The sequence below is a fragment of the Saccostrea cucullata genome, unplaced genomic scaffold (genome assembly GCF_032062105.1).
Source record: "Saccostrea cucullata isolate Sc308-1 unplaced genomic scaffold, CSIRO_AGI_Scuc_v1 ctg447, whole genome shotgun sequence".
Taxonomy (NCBI): Eukaryota; Metazoa; Mollusca; class Bivalvia; order Ostreida; family Ostreidae; genus Saccostrea; species Saccostrea cuccullata.
Window position 1 is genome coordinate 18,252 of NW_026923999.1, and position 19,808 is coordinate 38,059.

Genomic DNA, 19,808 nt, shown 5'->3' on the forward strand with positions numbered 1-19,808 from the left:
ATAATTGTCTTTAGCCCATACATTTTTTTCTCATTTCATCTGCATTTGTAGTACACTTGTCATGTATATATTTTCCAATCATGGTATCTTAGAGGTAACAGTCTTGTCCTGGAAAATGTTACTATCTATTGACATTTTATATTCAGCTCTAATTCGCTATATACTTCGAATCTTTGTGAAAGAATTCTTTAACGTAACAAGAACAATTAAAACTACTACCAAAGTTTGTCATAGGCAAGTAGGAAAATCAAAATGAGGAAAAATAATCTGTACATCGCTAAAAAAAGAATACAAAGAAAACACATATAATTTACATACGAAAAAGTTCATATTTATAGTGGATAATTACCTCTGTTACTAGCTGAGGACTTCCTTTTGACTTCTTCAACGGCTACAAAGCCTACAATATCATCTCTGAACCTATCTGGGACTCTTTTCTCGTAAGTACAAGTTTCTTTATTCGAGTAATATAAAACTTCTTTACAGACAATTGGATAAGCGTATTGACTTGTTCCTCCACTGTCACAACTTGTTGAACACTCCTGGTATCCTTTAAAAAAAATGGCTTTTAAAGATTAAGGATATCAGAGCAAAATAATCTAGTTTTTTATCTTAGTTGGAGGTCTGTATAAATATATTTTAAAGCATAAAATGTTTTGAAGCTATAAATTATTTGTTCATATCTCTACGAATTGAAACAATATGTCATAGAGGTCTTTATCAATCTTAAATATAAAACACTTTGTCAGTATTACCTGTATATTGTTTGTTTGTTAGTAGATTTCCATAGAAATAAGCAAAGTTATTAAAGTTCAGAAATATGAAGAGGATTTAAAAATAACGGACATAATTTTGTTGATACTCAGTAAACCTGGTAGGTGTCCTTTTTGAGAACTAATAACTGTTAGCAAACTTTTAATAAACAATTCAATGGAAATATTTTGTTATCTGAGCAAAATCATCATGTTTAATAACTGAAAAACGAAACGACTTTAATTTTATCAGCAACATAGCCAAATTGGTAAGGATAGTAATTAAACACTTTATTTTGAAAGCCAAAATAAATTAAATACAAGCATATTTCAGTAAATTTGGATGAATTAACTTAGTGTTATCCACCACGTCGTTGACCAAATTTTGCACCTCGCCGTCTAAAGAATAATTATTGCAGCCCGGAGGACCGGGCTGCTCTATACATATAAGTTTAAGTGTTGGTGTATGGGGATTGGGGTGGGAGTAGTTATTCAGAATTAAAGCTAGGTTTTCTAAACATTGAAAAGAGTGTTAACCAGGATGTTCTTTCCCTTTTGAATTGCGAGATACATTAATATATTTACTTCCATAAAGTGAATCTTAAAAAATATATATGTTTCTCATATTTAATAGATAAAGTTGCTTATCATTCACTATCGAAAAAACGACAGGTCCCTTTTTTTTTAGAACATCGAATTTTACTTCTCGCATAAAAACGTACTCTGCGCTGTTCGTGTTTTATATTCTAAAATTCAAAATTAAAAACATTTTTGAATATAGGTGATGCATGTCTCTAACTTCAATTAATATTTTATGCAGCCAACATTTACCCGAGGAATTGAAGTTTAAAATGGTTTCATTTTTGTTTGATATTTATCCGGCTAAACGTTTTCAAAATATTTGCGACTATCGTCTCCATCTATTAGATGGATGCTTTTTCACACATATCGGAGCTGTTTGATGATTAAGACTCATTTCCATTGTTTACTTTATATATTTCCCGGGCGACAATTGATGGTTACATCAATGTTTTCTTGCGAGTTCTTTATCCAATGTCTGGGTGTCATTCTTCAAGACAATATAAAAAAGGATGTTGCGTCAGACAAATCGCGGTGAGAGGATACTCTCAGGATGTTGTTGTTGTAAAATATATATTTCTCGACTATTCTCGAACTGTATACATGTATAGAGCGACTCATTTTCTAAAGCATACAATCTTACCGAACAAACCAGGTTCCTTCTTGAAACCAAGTCTTTCTTCTACAATGAAATTAATATCTTATAAATAAATTTCAATCTCGGTTAATAGTTGTAATGATAGAAATTCAGATAGGAAACGCTCTTTTTCTCGGTTCATAGGTTAATAATTGCTGAAATAGATTTTTTTACCATTTATATCTGGTATTTCTATGTCATATTTATGACGGGAACATGGCATACCTGTAATATTTATCAAAAATTAATAATTGTGATATATTAACATTAACCTAAAAAATAACTTCATGGAAATTTGGTAATCGCATTGTCTTACTTAGTAAATTAGCTGTCTCAAGATTTAAGTCTATCATATAAGATGCATACTACTATGTTTTAATCATGTGTATTTGAATTTGTATGAAACAAAGAGAGAAAGTATTGCAAACGAAATATCGCCGTCTAAAGAATAATTATTGCAGCCCGGAGGACCGGGCTGCTCTATACATATAAGTTTAAGTTTTGGTGTATGGGGATTGGGGTGGGAGTAGTTATTCAGAATTAAAGCTAAGTTTTCTAAACATTGAAAAGAGTGTTAACCAGAATGTTCTTTCCCTTTTGAATTGCGAGATACATTAATATATTTACTTCCATAAAGTGAATCTTAAAAAATATATATGTTTCTCATATTTAATAGATAAAGTTGCTTATCATTCACTATCGAAAAAACGACAGGTCCCTTTTTTTTTAGAACATCGAATTTTACTTCTCGCATAAAAACGTACTCTGCGCTGTTCGTGTTTTATATTCTAAAATTCAAAATTAAAAACATTTTTGAATATAGGTGATGCATGTCTCTAACTTCAATTAATATTTTATGCAGCCAACATTTACCCGAGGAATTGAAGTTTAAAATGGTTTCATTTTTGTTTGATATTTATCCGGCTAAACGTTTTCAAAATATTTGCGACTATCGTCTCCATCTATTAGATGGATGCTTTTTCACACATATCGGAGCTGTTTGATGATTAAGACTCATTTCCATTGTTTACTTTATATATTTCCCGGGCGACAATTGATGGTTACATCAATGTTTTCTTGCGAGTTCTTTATCCAATGTATGGGTGTCATTCTTCAAGACAATATAAAAAAGGATGTTGCGTCAGACAAATCGCGGTGAGAGGATACTCTCAGCATGTTGTTGTTGTAAAATATATATTTCTCGACTATTCTCGAACTGTATACATGTATAGAGCGACTCATTTTCTAAAGCATACAATCTTACCGAACAAACCAGGTTCCTTCTTGAAACCAAGTCTTTCTTCTACAATGAAATTAATATCTTATAAATAAATTTCAATCTCGGTTAATAGTTGTAATGATAGAAATTCAGATAGGAAACGCTCTTTTTCTCGGTTCATAGGTTAATAATTGCTGAAATAGATTTTTTTACCATTTATATCTGGTATTTCTATGTCATATTTATGACGGGAACATGGCATACCTGTAATATTTATCAAAAATTAATAATTGTGATATATTAACATTAACCTAAAAAATAACTTCATGGAAATTTGGTAATCGCATTGTCTTACTTAGTAAATTAGCTGTCTCAAGATTTAAGTCTATCATATAAGATGCATACTACTATGTTTTAATCATGTGTATTTGAATTTGTATGAAACAAAGAGAGAAAGTATTGCAAACGAAATATCGCCGTCTAAAGAATAATTATTGCAGCCCGGAGGACCGGGCTGCTCTATACATATAAGTTTAAGTTTTGGTGTATGGGGATTGGGGTGGGAGTAGTTATTCAGAATTAAAGCTAAGTTTTCTAAACATTGAAAAGAGTGTTAACCAGAATGTTCTTTCCCTTTTGAATTGCGAGATACATTAATATATTTACTTCCATAAAGTGAATCTTAAAAAATATATATGTTTCTCATATTTAATAGATAAAGTTGCTTATCATTCACTATCGAAAAAACGACAGGTCCCTTTTTTTTTAGAACATCGAATTTTACTTCTCGCATAAAAACGTACTCTGCGCTGTTCGTGTTTTATATTCTAAAATTCAAAATTAAAAACATTTTTGAATATAGGTGATGCATGTCTCTAACTTCAATTAATATTTTATGCAGCCAACATTTACCCGAGGAATTGAAGTTTAAAATGGTTTCATTTTTGTTTGATATTTATCCGGCTAAACGTTTTCAAAATATTTGCGACTATCGTCTCCATCTATTAGATGGATGCTTTTTCACACATATCGGAGCTGTTTGATGATTAAGACTCATTTCCATTGTTTACTTTATATATTTCCCGGGCGACAATTGATGGTTACATCAATGTTTTCTTGCGAGTTCTTTATCCAATGTATGGGTGTCATTCTTCAAGACAATATAAAAAAGGATGTTGCGTCAGACAAATCGCGGTGAGAGGATACTCTCAGCATGTTGTTGTTGTAAAATATATATTTCTCGACTATTCTCGAACTGTATACATGTATAGAGCGACTCATTTTCTAAAGCATACAATCTTACCGAACAAACCAGGTTCCTTCTTGAAACCAAGTCTTTCTTCTACAATGAAATTAATATCTTATAAATAAATTTCAATCTCGGTTAATAGTTGTAATGATAGAAATTCAGATAGGAAACGCTCTTTTTCTCGGTTCATAGGTTAATAATTGCTGAAATAAATTTTTTTACCATTTATATCTGGTATTTCTATGTCATATTTATGACGGGAACATGGCATACCTGTAATATTTATCAAAAATTAATAATTGTGATATATTAACATTAACCTAAAAAATAACTTCATGGAAATTTGGTAATCGCATTGTCTTACTTAGTAAATTAGCTGTCTCAAGATTTAAGTCTATCATATAAGATGCATACTACTATGTTTTAATCATGTGTATTTGAATTTGTATGAAACAAAGAGAGAAAGTATTGCAAACGAAATATCGCCGTCTAACGAATGATTATTGCAGCCCGGAGGATCGGGCTGCTCTATACATATAAGTTTAAGTGTTAGTGTATGGGGATTGGGGTGGGAGTAGTTATTCAGAATTAAAGCTAGGTTTTCTAAACATTGAAAAGAGTGTTAACCAGAATGTTCTTTCCCTTTTGAATTGCGAGATACATTAATATATTTACTTCCATAAAGTGAATCTTAAAAAATATATATGTTTCTCATATTTAATAGATAAAGTTGCTTATCATTCATTATCGAAAAAACGACAGGTATGTCTGGGTGTCATTCTTCAAGACAATATATAAAACACCCCTACTAATGTGTTCGGATGATATTCTTTATCGCTGCTAAGTGTAGCGTAACATCCGAGTGGTCGATTTGACCTCTAACGAGACCAGCCTCGAGACCATGCGAGATCTGCACCAGTTCCTGTAAGATTTAGACAGGAAGTAGATGTGTGTTTTGGGATTTATGCATTTAATGTAAGTAAAGCTCATTTTATTTGCCTTCTTTCACTTGAACATTTTTTGCACATAAAAACTGATTCAATTAGTCTTTATTTCTCGAATTCTATCACCTCAAACACACGAAACGAGAAACATTAAATCAGGTGCATTAGAGTTATCGTCCTTTGTTTACATGCCTCCACGTGGTTGGAAAAATAAAAATCTTTTGGTGTTATAAAAATATATAGGGCTTGTCAATGTTTTTGAATTAATATACTAAATTATTTATGTTGTTCTTGGTGTTGTGAAATATTTTACCCCAGTATTAAAAGAAGTGAAAATGATTCAATGTGCAGAAAATGTTATAGTCTGTTTTACTTCTTACATAGCAGATACACAATTTCTCAGTTACTTACATGCAATATACATGTATTAATAAACATGTGAAGAAGTGCTTACCGGTAATTAAATGAATATAGAATGAATGTGACATTCAAAAGATTAGAAATGGTAAATAATAATATAAACAACCCTCAAGTGATCAGCTGGTGATTATTATTCAGGCGCGGATCTAGAAATTTTTCAAGGGCGAGGGGTGGGGGGGGGCTGAAGAAAAGAGTATACATACATTGTAACATACGTTTTACATAAACATGTACATGTAGTTAAATAACTCAGTAGAATACAGGGTGGAGTGTGTTTCTTAAAAATGGTAGGGTGATCAACCTGTGAAGAAAATACTCGTATCTATAGGTTACCTTAAATTTTTTGAAAAAGTGAAAAAAAAATCTTTGAACCTGTAAATCCTACGACGTAAAGAAGTAGGGTTTCATTTTGTTATCACAACCAAATTTCTTTATATATTACAACATTAGCCTTTCAATGAACATTTTTCTATAGTACAAACAGAATACACTTTAGAAATTTGGGTCTTTCTTTCTCTCTCTTATTTTGCAAATCAAAAGGGGGGAGGGAGTGCAGCGGGAGCCAGTCCAAGCGCCCCCTATTGGCCCAATAAAAACGTCCTGGTCATAGTGTCCCCTAATTTTAGTCAAAGCATCCCCTGATTTTAGTCAAAGCGCCCCCTAACATATTTTTTTAGAAAACATACCGCCACGAAATATATTACTTGAAGATTATTTAAATTTCCTTGATCACAATCTTAGATAACATACAGACACTTAAACTGTAAAGTACTAAGTACTGAGCACATGAATGGTACTAGTAAGTAATTTGATTGATTCATTATCATGCCTAGAGTGATAAAAGTATTTCAAAAAGTCTGTCAAATTCTTATAAACATAATTATATCACACTCATGATGGTGTGTGTCAGTGTCCCTTATGCAAAGAAATATAATTGCTTTAATAAATTCTCATATATTTTTATAATATTTTAGATGTTAATGACTAAAATGATTGCTCATTATCGAATAAAATATCTCTTACAGTCATGATGCAAAAAAGTTTTTTTTATCTTCTTCTGAAACATAGGATATGGAGATAATGAACAGTATTCAATATCAAAGTCCATAAAACAATACAAAATAGGAGCAGAGCAAACACAGACCTCTGAAACATCAGAGGTCGGATAAGGTGTCATGGTGGAGTGAGCATCCCCTGCCGCAGGGGTTGACACTAAAATTTCTAGGCTTTGGTCCAGCCGGACTAGTGCTCCTTTACTTTTACTAGTCCGCGTTCAATTTTATGTGTCCGTCAAAAATAAAATGAAGAATTTTCAAGCTACACATTAAATGATCTTTTACAATGATAGTTTAGCTTGGTAATCAAAGATGTATTGAGAAATAAATTTTAAGTAAACTCAGTAATATATATATTTTAAACTGCATTCAGTTCAATGAAAAATGAAGAAAATCATGCAGATGTATGACTGTAAGTATTGGAGTTTTCCTCTCTGTCTCAGACCAAGAAATAAATCGATATTGCCATTGAACATGTTGAACCGTCTCTCAGAAAACTTTATTTTTCATTATCTTCTTCAATCTGCTTTAAAATGATATTAAACTGAATAAAGGTATCATCATGATCATGGTTACTTTTGACATGATTGATTTCAAATTTTTCCATGAAAATTCTTCATTTTCTACAAAAAGAAAATGGAAAAGTGGGTTTATTTTAAAGATGATTCAGAATTATATCATTGATTTCATCTTGATAGATCTAGCTAGCAAAAAAAGGACAATAAATACTAGATCTTGATCACTATAAGATATTACTGAAATGGTTTTATCATTTATGCAATGTTGTACAACTTTTGCCTTCATGTTGATTAACTTTTAACACTGAGCCAAAACTTTCAGGTCTCTTCAGGAATGTTATTTCACATCAATATTCTGATGCTGTATGCCAGTCGCCCATCAAACCCCTAGCCTAATATATTGAAAGACAGTAGTGGTACAGAGATTTCTACAGGATGATGTCAGGATCACAAACAAATAAGAAAATCTGTTCAAGAACATCAAGAAACTGTCCACCTGTACATTAAAACATGTACAGAGGCAATTTCAAAATATATACAAAGCAGGATTTGTCAAAAGTGTAAGTCCCTATAGGGTCAGAGGCTCAAGGGAGTTTCTGATTAAAATTTGTCTATTGTATATTCGTGTACTTATTGTGATATTGTTGCCCTTGTTGTCATCTTTGTATATATAAACTTTCACATTCTCCACTGGGCCACTTTCAACCAACTTGGCATAAAGTATTCTTGAACATGGGAATAAAGGTTATAAGAAAAGGTTTAAAGAAAATGCAATGCCTCCTTCTTAAGAATAGTCCAGACATGAATGCTGTCTTTACATGTAAACATGTAGCATATATAGATTTAATTGTAATATCATTGCCCTGGAGGATAGGGTACAAAGCCCCGAAAGGTAGGGCGACAAAAGAGATAAAGATTTTAGCTCACCTGAGCAAAAAAAAACTCAAGTGAGTTTCTCTTATCACCTGTTGTCTGGCCCAGAAAAACTGAAATTTATGTGGAAGCATCCTGGGCTAGTGTATAATGTAAATTGTTCAATTCATGACCGATGTGGTAGTCTTGGGTCACAATATGTATTACAGTGGGGGGAATTTGGTAAAGAACAGCATGGTCAAAGCTACTCAGGTGAGCGATGTGGTCCATGGGCCTCTTGTTTAGTACAGTTAAGTGTTCACTTGTATATTGAGGATATTCAATGTTTTGTAGTTGAATATGGAAATTATTTCATGTGTGGGACAGGATATTTTGTCTCATGAGTGAAATAAATTCCATAAACATTGAATTTTCTGTTTATTACATTTTCTTTGATTTTCCCTTTGTCAACGTCCTTTTTGTAACATGCGTAATGTAGTCATACACTATATGACATTAAAGTTTAGCGGTTGACATGACATCATAGTTTGAGCAGTTTAGGCCTTAGCGGTCAGCTTAAAGTGAAAAACATTGTAAACATAAATTTCAGCAATTAACACATTTGGGGAATGTTCGCAGTCTTTATCTCTGTTAGAATGGTTTATTTACTTGTTCTCCATCTTATAACAGGCCAAGGAATATTTTTTACAACATTCCTTGTAATGGGAAGGAAAATTGAGAGTTTTCTCGCACTTCTCAGGTACATCTCAAAATTCTGAAAACACAAATGAATTTTTTAGCTGTAAGTGCTTTCTGTTACCAGGTACTTCATGGCTTTTAAATTCAGACAAATACAAAATTCAGTGCTGAAGACAATATTCATTGATAAATTTCTTACACATGACCTTCTTAACTTCCTTGACATCAAAGATTGGAAATTAACATTACAATACACACTATTTCAAATGCCTTAATATTTCTCTCTATTTATAGGTGTTTCTGACAAAGAAGCTGGTTTAAAACCTTTGTGGAGGTGGATACTGAAACTTCTTAAAACTCTTGAAGGATGAGGAAAAGGAGCCAATTTGAAATGGAACATGTTGGACAGGGTTATCAAGGTATTATTGTTGATTTTGAACATGCGTGCAAAAATTTGGTATGATATTGCATTATAAATTATATTAAGAAAAGTTCAACACATGCAGTCAATATCTGACATGTATTTAAAGTATGCCCTTTGTCCACAAAGAAATTTTAAAATCTTTTTAAAGGCTGATTGTATGAAATGATAGATAAATTAGCAGAATGCTTCACTTTTTTCTTATTTATTTAATTCGAAAATGAACATATGAAAATGAACATGTCACATTGGGGAGGATGTTCATTATTTTTAAATTGGATGTTGGAATTTGTATCTCAAATGGGAGGATGGCTTTCTAAAGATTAAGGTTTTGATTGAGATCAGTGATTTTCTTCAAGAAATTTCAAGAAACTTCATGAAAATGATGCATTTGATATTTTTATTAACAAATTTGAACTCCTAATATCCTGAACTTACAAATACATGTACTGTACATTGTACTTTTGAAAACTGATTGTTGTTAGGTACTTAACATTCATATTTGTCCCAACCCAAATTGAAGGCAAAATATTTTCAGGAGAATGGTTAGACGAAATGACACAATGACAATCTCATATTCATGCAAAAATTTGCAGTCATTTTTGCAAATTCAGTTCTGCACATTTAAAGGAGTGGATACATGAGTCAGTTTTTTAATTAAATTCTGGAATTCCTGACAAGAAATGGCACAAATTAATTCACAAAATATTCATGTATCCACCCCTATATACTGATTTGACACTGGCTGCATATTTTTTTTTACACAGAAATATAATCTGACTTCATATTGTGACTTCTTTATTGAATGACCCTCACCTAGGAATTAGTCACACTTTTCATGTGTAGAATGTCATTTTTAACATGTTTAAAGAAAATATGGTTGTATTTTACTTTCAATTGACATGTCTCAGAGGAGCATCATGGTCCATATAGGCTTATAGTCAATTATAAATCTGAGTACATTTACACAATTTATTGTGCGATTATTTTAAAAGTTACTAAATTTTATGTATACAACAACAGACTATGTTATATGCTATAAATTCCTCGTTAAATGCAAGGAATTTATAATTGCAATTTGCATGTAGCATCACTTGCGAAATAAATATGTTTATGGTAATGAAACCCATGCATTAACAACCGTCCATTCACAAATATATATTCTTACGATTTAATGTTTTTAAGAGCTATTTTGCAATTATAAGTACTCACAAAAAATAAGGAATCTGCAGTATGTACATGCATAATCTTTGAATTGATGTTTGGTTTTTTTTTTTTCAAATCCAGATCATGCATTTATAAAAGATGACAGCATATCAGCACTGCCTTAAGATTGGAGTTGAGACCTTGTATTTTTTACACAGAAAATAAAGAACAGTTGCTGAATGAAACAGAGGCTCGTAGAAGCAAATGTAATGAGCCCAAAATATTGGTGATCAATTTTGAATGATTTTATTCTCTGGTTAAAATGATACCGATCCAATTTTAGAAGTGGTTGACAATGAATACTAAGTATTTTGTTGTATATAAGTATAATGGCATATTTTAAAACTGTATAAAGCTTGGCAATGCAATGTTAATATCAAATGTAATGATATTATGTAGGAATCATTTTTTTTTAGGATAAAAGATGTAATTTTTTTTCAATCAGAATTTCCTAAAAAGACTTTCTAATGTAAATACATGTATTAATAATAGAAGTTTATAATCCTTTCTTTTACTGTCATTGAAATACTGTAGTAATAAACTGCAATTTTACACCAAAAATGTTTTAACATGAAAGTTTCAAATTTCAAGGTTTTATGAAGTTTGAATTGCGGCTCATATTGCTTTTTATTGAACTACATGTATCTCCCTTAAACTTAGATTTGTAGTGCATTCTATGTAATAAATTTAATTTTGGAATATGGGAAAGGTCTTGTTTTGAACTCTGCTGATTTTAATTCAACCAGAGTAAATGGGTTTGATAAATGTACATCTATATATCACAAATGAAATGGCTATTTTAAAAAAATATATACATGTACATCTGTACAAATAATTGATCTTCCCAAAGAGTTATTTCCCTTGTTCACAATGTTAAAACAAAAAAAATCTGAATGATATATGCATGACTGTTTTACAAAAATCAAAGAGATAAATTTATTTTATATGTTTTAGAAATGTCCTCATTGTGTCCAGTATCTGCTTTTCTTACAAGTATTTTAAATGATGTTGAAATAAACTGTGCTAATATTAAAAAGTATTTTGATATCATGACATATGATTATGTATTGAACCTTGTTCACTGGAGCTGTGGCCAGAAGTGTTTGGCTAATAGTAATACAGGTAGGGGTTCAAAATATTTGACAGAGTGAGATTAAAATATAGAAATATATTTTTTATGGTAAAACTTAGATTTAGAAAACATCTTGTTGGATCTTTTTTCAAGTATGATCTCAGTTAAAAGGAACTGGTTGTAAAAAGAACTTACATGTACATGTATATATATTCTAGATATTTATTTAAATGCTTTTGAGTCTATGAAAAAGGCACAATGGGAAGAAATGTGAACATTTTTAGCCAAACTTGACATTGGGGACAGGGATATACCACAGGTGCTTGGGGACAGGACCCCCCTTCCCCTCACTGACACTATAACAGAACTCAGTGAGAGTAATAAAGGGCTAGTTTTAGCTTAAATTTAGGTTTTTTTCATTTGTAAAACTTTGAAAATATATCACAGAAAAATATTTTATTCAAAAAAAGTCAAAGAATCCTTGGGGTATGCAACACAGGAGGTAGGGGGGGGATCCTGTCCCCAAGCACCTGTGGGATATACTAAGTATGTGTAAGATCATGATCATACTTTTTCATACATGTTTTTTTACCCCCCCCCCCCATTTTTATGGTTTTATGATTCTGACTAAGGTGTTGGTATTTAACACCCCCACCCCCAGCACTCATGTGGACAAAGAATTCCTGGATACATCCATGCCTCCAATAAAAAATATCCTTAGTGCTCTGGAAAATTTATTAAACCATAGAGATAGGGTTTAAATTATAAAAGAAGTATGAAAATGGGAGAAAAAAATATTGAGAGGCGGGATGGATGGATCTCATCCCTCCTTTCCAAATAAAAAGAAGTCGGAAAAAAAGGGAAGAAATTGAGTTCGTCTCGGGGGGAGGGGGGCTTTAATTTCCTGCATGTCTAACCAACTTGACATGTTTAGGGATCCAGGTTCTGAGTTTCTGAGTCATTTAGATTGCATTTAATTCAGTATTCATTAAAAAAAATGTTACATTTAATATTAATTTAATAAATACTTATAGCACTAGCTCTGAAATCCAAGTAACTCCAAGCCCCCCCCCCCCTCCATGCCCACATGGATTTATTGGATAATGGAACCTTAAGTATTAAATGTTCCTGAACCATGAGAACAGAAATCTTGTTAACATTTGATGGATGTGTATATAAAGGAATTGCTCGTAACTGGTTTGTCAAGATCTGAGTTATATACAGAAAACAGACTATAGGTGTGAACGTTCTCCTTTACTGCGAACCTAATGACCTTTGACTAGTTCAAGAGAAACCACGTGGTGTAAATTTAAATAACAATAACATTAGTAGGGGTGTAAAAGGATGTTGCGTCAGACAAATCGCGGTGAGAGGATACTCTCAGGATGTTGTTGTTGTAAAATATATATTTCTCGACTATTCTCGAACTGTATACATGTATAGAGCGACTCATTTTCTAAAGCATACAATCTTACCGAACAAACCAGGTTCCTTCTTGAAACCAAGTCTTTCTTCTACAATGAAATTAATATCTTATAAATAAATTTCAATCTCGGTTAATAGTTGTAATGATAGAAATTCAGATAGGAAACGCTCTTTTTCTCGGTTCATAGGTTAATAATTGCTGAAATAGATTTTTTTACCATTTATATCTGGTATTTCTATGTCATATTTATGACGGGAACATGGCATACCTGTAATATTTATCAAAAATTAATAATTGTGATATATTAACATTAACCTAAAAAATAACTTCATGGAAATTTGGTAATCGCATTGTCTTACTTAGTAAATTAGCTTTCTCAAGATTTAAGTCTATCATATAAGATGCATACTACTATGTTTTAATCATGTGTATTTGAATTTGTATGAAACAAAGAGAGAAAGTATTGCAAACGAAATATTTTCTTTATCATCTTACATTTTATTCTTATTCACTTACCCATAATTGATTTCCACTATAGTTCCTATAGTACAATTACCACCATTCAAACTTTCATGTATGAAGTCATTGAACTCGAATAAACATTTCAAATAGTGTCTTAAATATTGATTACGTTTATATATATATTATATAAATAGAAATGGATTCCACGAAAAATACTATCTGACGTGTTGATATTTTTAAATGAAGAGGAACAAAATGTACTTGAAATTTAAAGCAAGTTACTGATCAATTAAATATGTACATTCAAATACTAGTATTATCTACAATATCTTCTTTATATTGTAATTGTTGAATGAGCAGCCCTATTATACAGATTAAGTACAACAAACTCACCCTATACCATTCTGATTATATCCAGAAACCCTTCTCAATGACATTAATTGTAAAGTTATATCACGTGCGTGGTTATTTTACGTAGATTTGAACATGTCAAAGTGTTTAAAATATCTATTTGAAAGCTATTTTTTCTTGGTCAGTGTCGTTACATGACGATGATAATTACTAACTAATTACTAAATCTGAAATTATAGTAAAAATAGTAAAAGTTAATTTTTTTAATGTTAAAAATATGAAAAATTCTAAATTTTTATAATTCATTTTTTTTCATTTCGTTTACATTCTTTGAACGCTTTAAAAGTATTCCTTTCTAATAATATTTATTAGATGTATGTATCATGGGTACCAATTGTTCCCAGTTATTAACAGTCCTATTTTTGTTTTCACATGAAGCTGAATTTGTACAAAATCTTATGTGAAAAGAAGAAAACACTTGCTGTGGCCTTCCATTAGACATTTTGTGGGACGTGGAGACCGGTTCTTCGGGTGAGACCGTATAAACCGTGGTCCTGTGTCATAGTACGTGCTGGCACGAAAAAGATCCCTCCCTGCTCAATAGCCCTCAGTGCAGAGCATTGGACAAAAATTGTAGCTCTCCACCGGCAAGGGTGGCGTCTCTGTGCGAGTGAAAAATTCTCGAGAGGGACATCAATCAACATACAATCAATCAATCAACTTGTCATTTTGATATATCCATGACGTATTTTCAATTAACAAATTGAATGCTTATTTACATTCTTATGTCGATACGATATATCCCGGTGAGCTGAGAGAAAACATACAACAGAGTCTGACACATCTGTTCCAAAATTTTGATATTTTACTTGAAAAATACTTTAATGGTAATCTAACAACAAAGCTTTATGTTAAACATGATGACTTTAACTCTTCAATCGTCAACTTCCCTTACTTATGCAGTAATATACCTTCATCACGTGCACCTGTACACGGGATTTATATCTCTCGGTTGATTCGATACGCAAAAGCATTCTCTGCGTATGAATAATTTTTAAAGCGAGGTAAATTATTAAAGTCATCATTTCGTAAGTTCTATGGTCGATACAATGACCTTGTCAGCAAATACAATTAATCATTTGCAGTCAAATGCTGACTGACGTTTTTCATACTAATTGTAAGGCCATTATTTACACACCGGATTGTCGATGGATTTTTCCGTTATTTCCCAATCATAACAAGGAGCTCACAGCGGGTGTGACCGGTTGGCATGGGATGCTTACTTCTCCATGGCACCTGATCCCACCTCTGATGTTTTAGAAGTTCGTGTTTGTTCTGCTCCTATTTTATATTGTTTAATGGACTTTGAGCATGAATACTGTTCGTTACCTTCATATATTTCATGTTAAAATCTCGCATAAGCGATTGAGGTGGGCAAGATGAAAACCATCTATCATCCTGTGTTCAATAATTCAAAGGTAAAAAATAATAAATACATGTAGATTACACGATCAGTATGTACTTGTCCCAGCTGACAAAGTAGGACTAGGGTTTTTTTTTATCTAAATTTATATTTAATTGAACGCAATCAATGGGACTGGACACAAGTTATTCCAATTTAGATTATCCTCTTCATTACAGAGAAAATGACAAAAACGGATACACTTGATGTACAACCAATAAATGTACAGGTTTCTTATCTCCGTAGACAATGAAGGATATGAAGATAACAAACAAAACATTCCATATTGATATTGTAGATGGAAAGAATGAATTTTTAGTAAGTTTGTGCTACAATGGGGAATAGCAATATTATTATAATTACGTAAATCATAATGGGTAGTTTGTGAGATTTCAAGAGGTAATAATAGATTTTATAAATATTCTGGCGCGAGACTGTGTTTTATTTTAAACATTAAACATAATGTTTCCCATCCTGTTTCAAAATATAGAGACTTGTGAGGAGCATAAATAGGAAGGCCAGTTACAAAACGCACACCGGCTAATTGTAATTTCTCCAAACTATCACGACCGTCAACTGCGGAAATATTTATTTTTATTAAATACTTCTGATTCATATACAAATAGGGGCCTAATAAATGTAATATATGCCATCTTAATTTAAAAATCCCGATTCATTGATGATTTTCATTTACGAAGAACCGCAATTTTTTTTTTTTTTTTTTTTTAAGTCTTTGTAACAAATAAATGTTATCGATGTGATTTGTCCATTTGCCCATATTTGAAAACGTAAGTTCAAGATGACAATGAATAGAAGATGGAACTATTAACTATTTTTTGATTGTCAAACTTCAAACGTAAATTTGATACTTCATCTTCTCTTCAACCAAATAATTAATATTTTGCTCTTATTACAACTTTTTTGGACCAATTAATTTGTTCTATATCATAGTTAGTAAGTCTTTCTAATACCTGCAAGTTTTTAGAAGTGTTTGACACAGATGTATCATCTGCAAATAGTCTAGAGAGACCCAAGAGTCCATATGGCAGGTCATTTATATAAAATTAAAAAAAGTAAAGGACCAAGCACAGATCCCTGGGGAACTCCTGCTTTGGTTCTTCCCACAGAAGAACATGATTTTATTTTGACCTGTTGTGAACGACTTGTAAGATAATCATTTAACAATACAAGAACCTCTCCCACAAACCCATATTTTTCTAATTAACATTTTAAACCATTTCAAACAAACTGTGTCAAATGCCTTACTAATATCACAAAAGGCAAAACACGTGACTTCTTTATTGTCTAAAGCAATGAATACAAATATTGTGATAAATGTCTATTAATTGGGTATACGTACCGTTCAAATGCTTACGCATAGATCTGTCTCAGTTTTAGATTTTCTGTAAGCTTTTCTACAAGATTATTTCCTTCCAAATTTCAGATTTAAACCAAGGTTTATCGTCCAGTCTTACCATATAGCTACTACATCTTTTTGTGGGATGTGTTCATTTACAAATTCTGAACGTTTTTCGTTCAACTTAACTACATCGACAATGGAGGTGTCTTAGTTTGTAAGGCTCATTATTTTAATTGTATTTTAGATGAATTGAGATTAAATTCTACAAGTGGTAATTTTAATTACCACACAACCTATATTGGATACCTAAACTACATAAAAATCGTTACGAAGATATATAGAGGGTTCCAATAAATGTTCCTCCAAGCCTATTTCTTTACTCCTCGCTAAAATATTCACAGCAGTGAAGGAGAAACTTCAGGAGTACTGTGCAACGATATACTCGAGAAGTGGTGTTAATCAGATGTGGATACTCAAAACTTCAAGGAACTTTTAGAAAATTTAAAATCACAAAATTTTACCAAATTAATTACATCAAAACGTACGACTTTTCAACACTTTATACCACTTTTCCCCACGATAAGTTTAAGTTAAAGTTTAGGCTTTTTGCCATCAATGACAGCTACTTTAAAATATACTCGTAAATTTACTTACTAGTACCATGTTATTAAAGCGGCATTGTCACGCACAAAGGGGAAAATTCTTCCAACAAGCAGAATTTATTCAAAAACTTAATGAGAAGAAGAATATATTTGCTGTGTCCTTCAACTTGACATTTAGATGTATCAACGATGTAGTAGCAATTAACAACGCAGTAGCTTTCATTCAAATGTCGACTCGATATATTCCAGTTTATAAAAGACGTTTTCATTGAGCTATGTTTTCTATAGCAATTCTATTCATCGGCAAAATTATTGGGAGACACACACCCTCTCACACACACCCTGTCACACCGTGCCCCCTCGGTTCCTACTGCCAGGAATATAGTTTTGAAATACTGTAAACTTATAGCCGTGTTGCAACCCTCTTGAAATAATGACCGCTATTGAATTTGGTTCATGTTTTAAGCTAGATGATTGAAAAAAAAAATCAATAGTAGATATTATTTCAATAGCAGTGCTTTTAATGCAACCACTATTGAAATTACTATCACTAATGCAATAATTATTTCAATAGTGGACATTAATTCAATAGCAGCTTTGTGTGTTTGACCACCATTGAAATAACACCCACTATTGTAATGCATGTAATGCTTATTTTAACTTCCCTTAAAGTTGTTTTTTTAATGTCTTGATGTTGATGAGTAGACGTTGGATTTGCTATCAATATTTGAAGTATAGGCAAGTCCATGAATATATACCATAATTTAGTTCTACAGAGAAGAAGATTTTCAAAGAAATATATATTTTCTCATTTTTATTTTCAAAGAATTAATGCATTTTCTCTATATAATCAATAGAGCCCCGCCCTAACACCAGAACCCCTGACCCTGGGGCCATGAATTTCACAGTAAAGAAGAAGATTTTTAAAGAAAGGGACCACGAAATTCATAATTTTTGAGCCATAGATGCTATATGCCAAAATTGGTTGAAATTGGTTCAGTGGTTTCAGAGAAGAAGCATATTTTCAGGTGACCTAAAAAAATTCGCAGTACTTTTAATGCAACCACTATTGAAATTACTATCACTAATGCAATAATTATTTCAATAGGGTTCAATGAACACCATTGAAATAACACCCACTATTGTAATGCATGTAATGCTTATTTTAACTTCCCTTAAAGTTGTTTTTTTAATGTCTTGATGTTGATGAGTAGACGTTGGATTTGCTATCAATATTTGAAGTATAGGCAAGTCCATGAATATATACCATAATTTAGTTCTACTATATATTTTCTTTTTATCAGAAAGACCATATTTTCACGGATCGCGGGTTTGAACACTTCTGTGGGATGTGGAGACCGGTCCTTCGGATGAGACCATATAGCCTAAATCTAAGTCCCGTGTCGCAGAAGGTGCTGGCATGAAAAGGATCCCTCCCTGCTCAAGGGCCCTGAGTGCCGAGTTTAGGACAAGTTTGTAGCTCTCGATCCACCGGCAAGTGGTTGCGTCTCCATATGAGTAAAACAATCTCGAGAGGGACGATATACAATCAATCAATACATTTACAAATCATATTTCAAACTCAATAAATTAATATTTATGTTGAAAAACGTAATAAACAATTCATCCTTATATTTTTCTAAAAGTTGGTTTATTACAATCAGGCTTGCAATGTGGTTTTGGTATTGAAATCATCGTCAGCAGCTATTAAAATATTAATTATTTCAATCACTAGCTATTTATTAAGCTCTTTATTTCAATCACTATTTTAATCATTATTTCAATCACCATTAAAATGTTTATTTCAATAGTGAACATTATTTCAATAGTGGTTACATGTACACTCTGGTTTGGGTTTTGAAACTCATTCAAAACCTCTGTTAAACTTATTGTTTCAATAGTGAACATTATTTCAATTGCAGCTGCATGTTACAACCTGTGTTGGTTTTTGAAATGCACTTTCATCCACCATTGAAATAATTATTTCAATAATGAACGTTATTTCAATAGTGGCTACAACTTGTGTTTGATTTTGAAATAAATTCTCAACCACTATTGAAACTAGAGGTACTGTGAGCAATGAGCTCACTATATGATACCCCCCGCCTCCCATATGAATATAATAGCAGTGTCCATGTTTTGCTCTGGAAAATCCAAAATATACGTCAGATTAAAAATTAAAATAGGAGGTGCACAATGGCAAGATGTAATAAAGATTCTGTTAAAGTTTCGTTAAATTTCACTCAGTAGTATAAGAGGAGTTGCGGATAAGAGATGGGTACCCCAAAGCGTAACAGACAGACGGACGGACGAACGGACGGAAATACCGATTACTATATACCCTCCCACTTTTCAAGCGGGGGGTATAACTAGAGGTACTTACAGTGAGCAATGAGCTCACTAAATAATGATACGCCCGCCTCCCATATGAATATAATGGCAGTGTCCATGTTTTACACTAATTAATGGGAAACCAATTTCTGATCAAAAAGTAACATAGGAGGTGCACCATGGCAATATAT

General features: G+C 32.1%; 2 long non-coding RNA genes across 2 annotated transcripts; one reads left to right on the forward strand and one right to left on the reverse strand.

Moving 5' to 3' along the window:
* Positions 1-4,658: 4,658 nt before the first annotated feature.
* Positions 4,659-13,668, reverse strand: LOC134265428 (uncharacterized). The gene is made up of 4 exons (XR_009991754.1): positions 13,566-13,668; positions 13,267-13,317; positions 13,099-13,137; positions 4,659-4,709 (listed from the first exon to the last, which is right to left on the reverse strand). It is a non-coding gene; the product is annotated as an uncharacterized LOC134265428 (long non-coding RNA).
* LOC134265426 (uncharacterized) lies at positions 5,243-11,934 on the forward strand. The gene is made up of 4 exons (XR_009991753.1): positions 5,243-5,411; positions 7,696-7,933; positions 9,219-9,343; positions 10,633-11,934. It is a non-coding gene; the product is annotated as an uncharacterized LOC134265426 (long non-coding RNA).
* Positions 13,669-19,808: the final 6,140 nt, after the last annotated feature.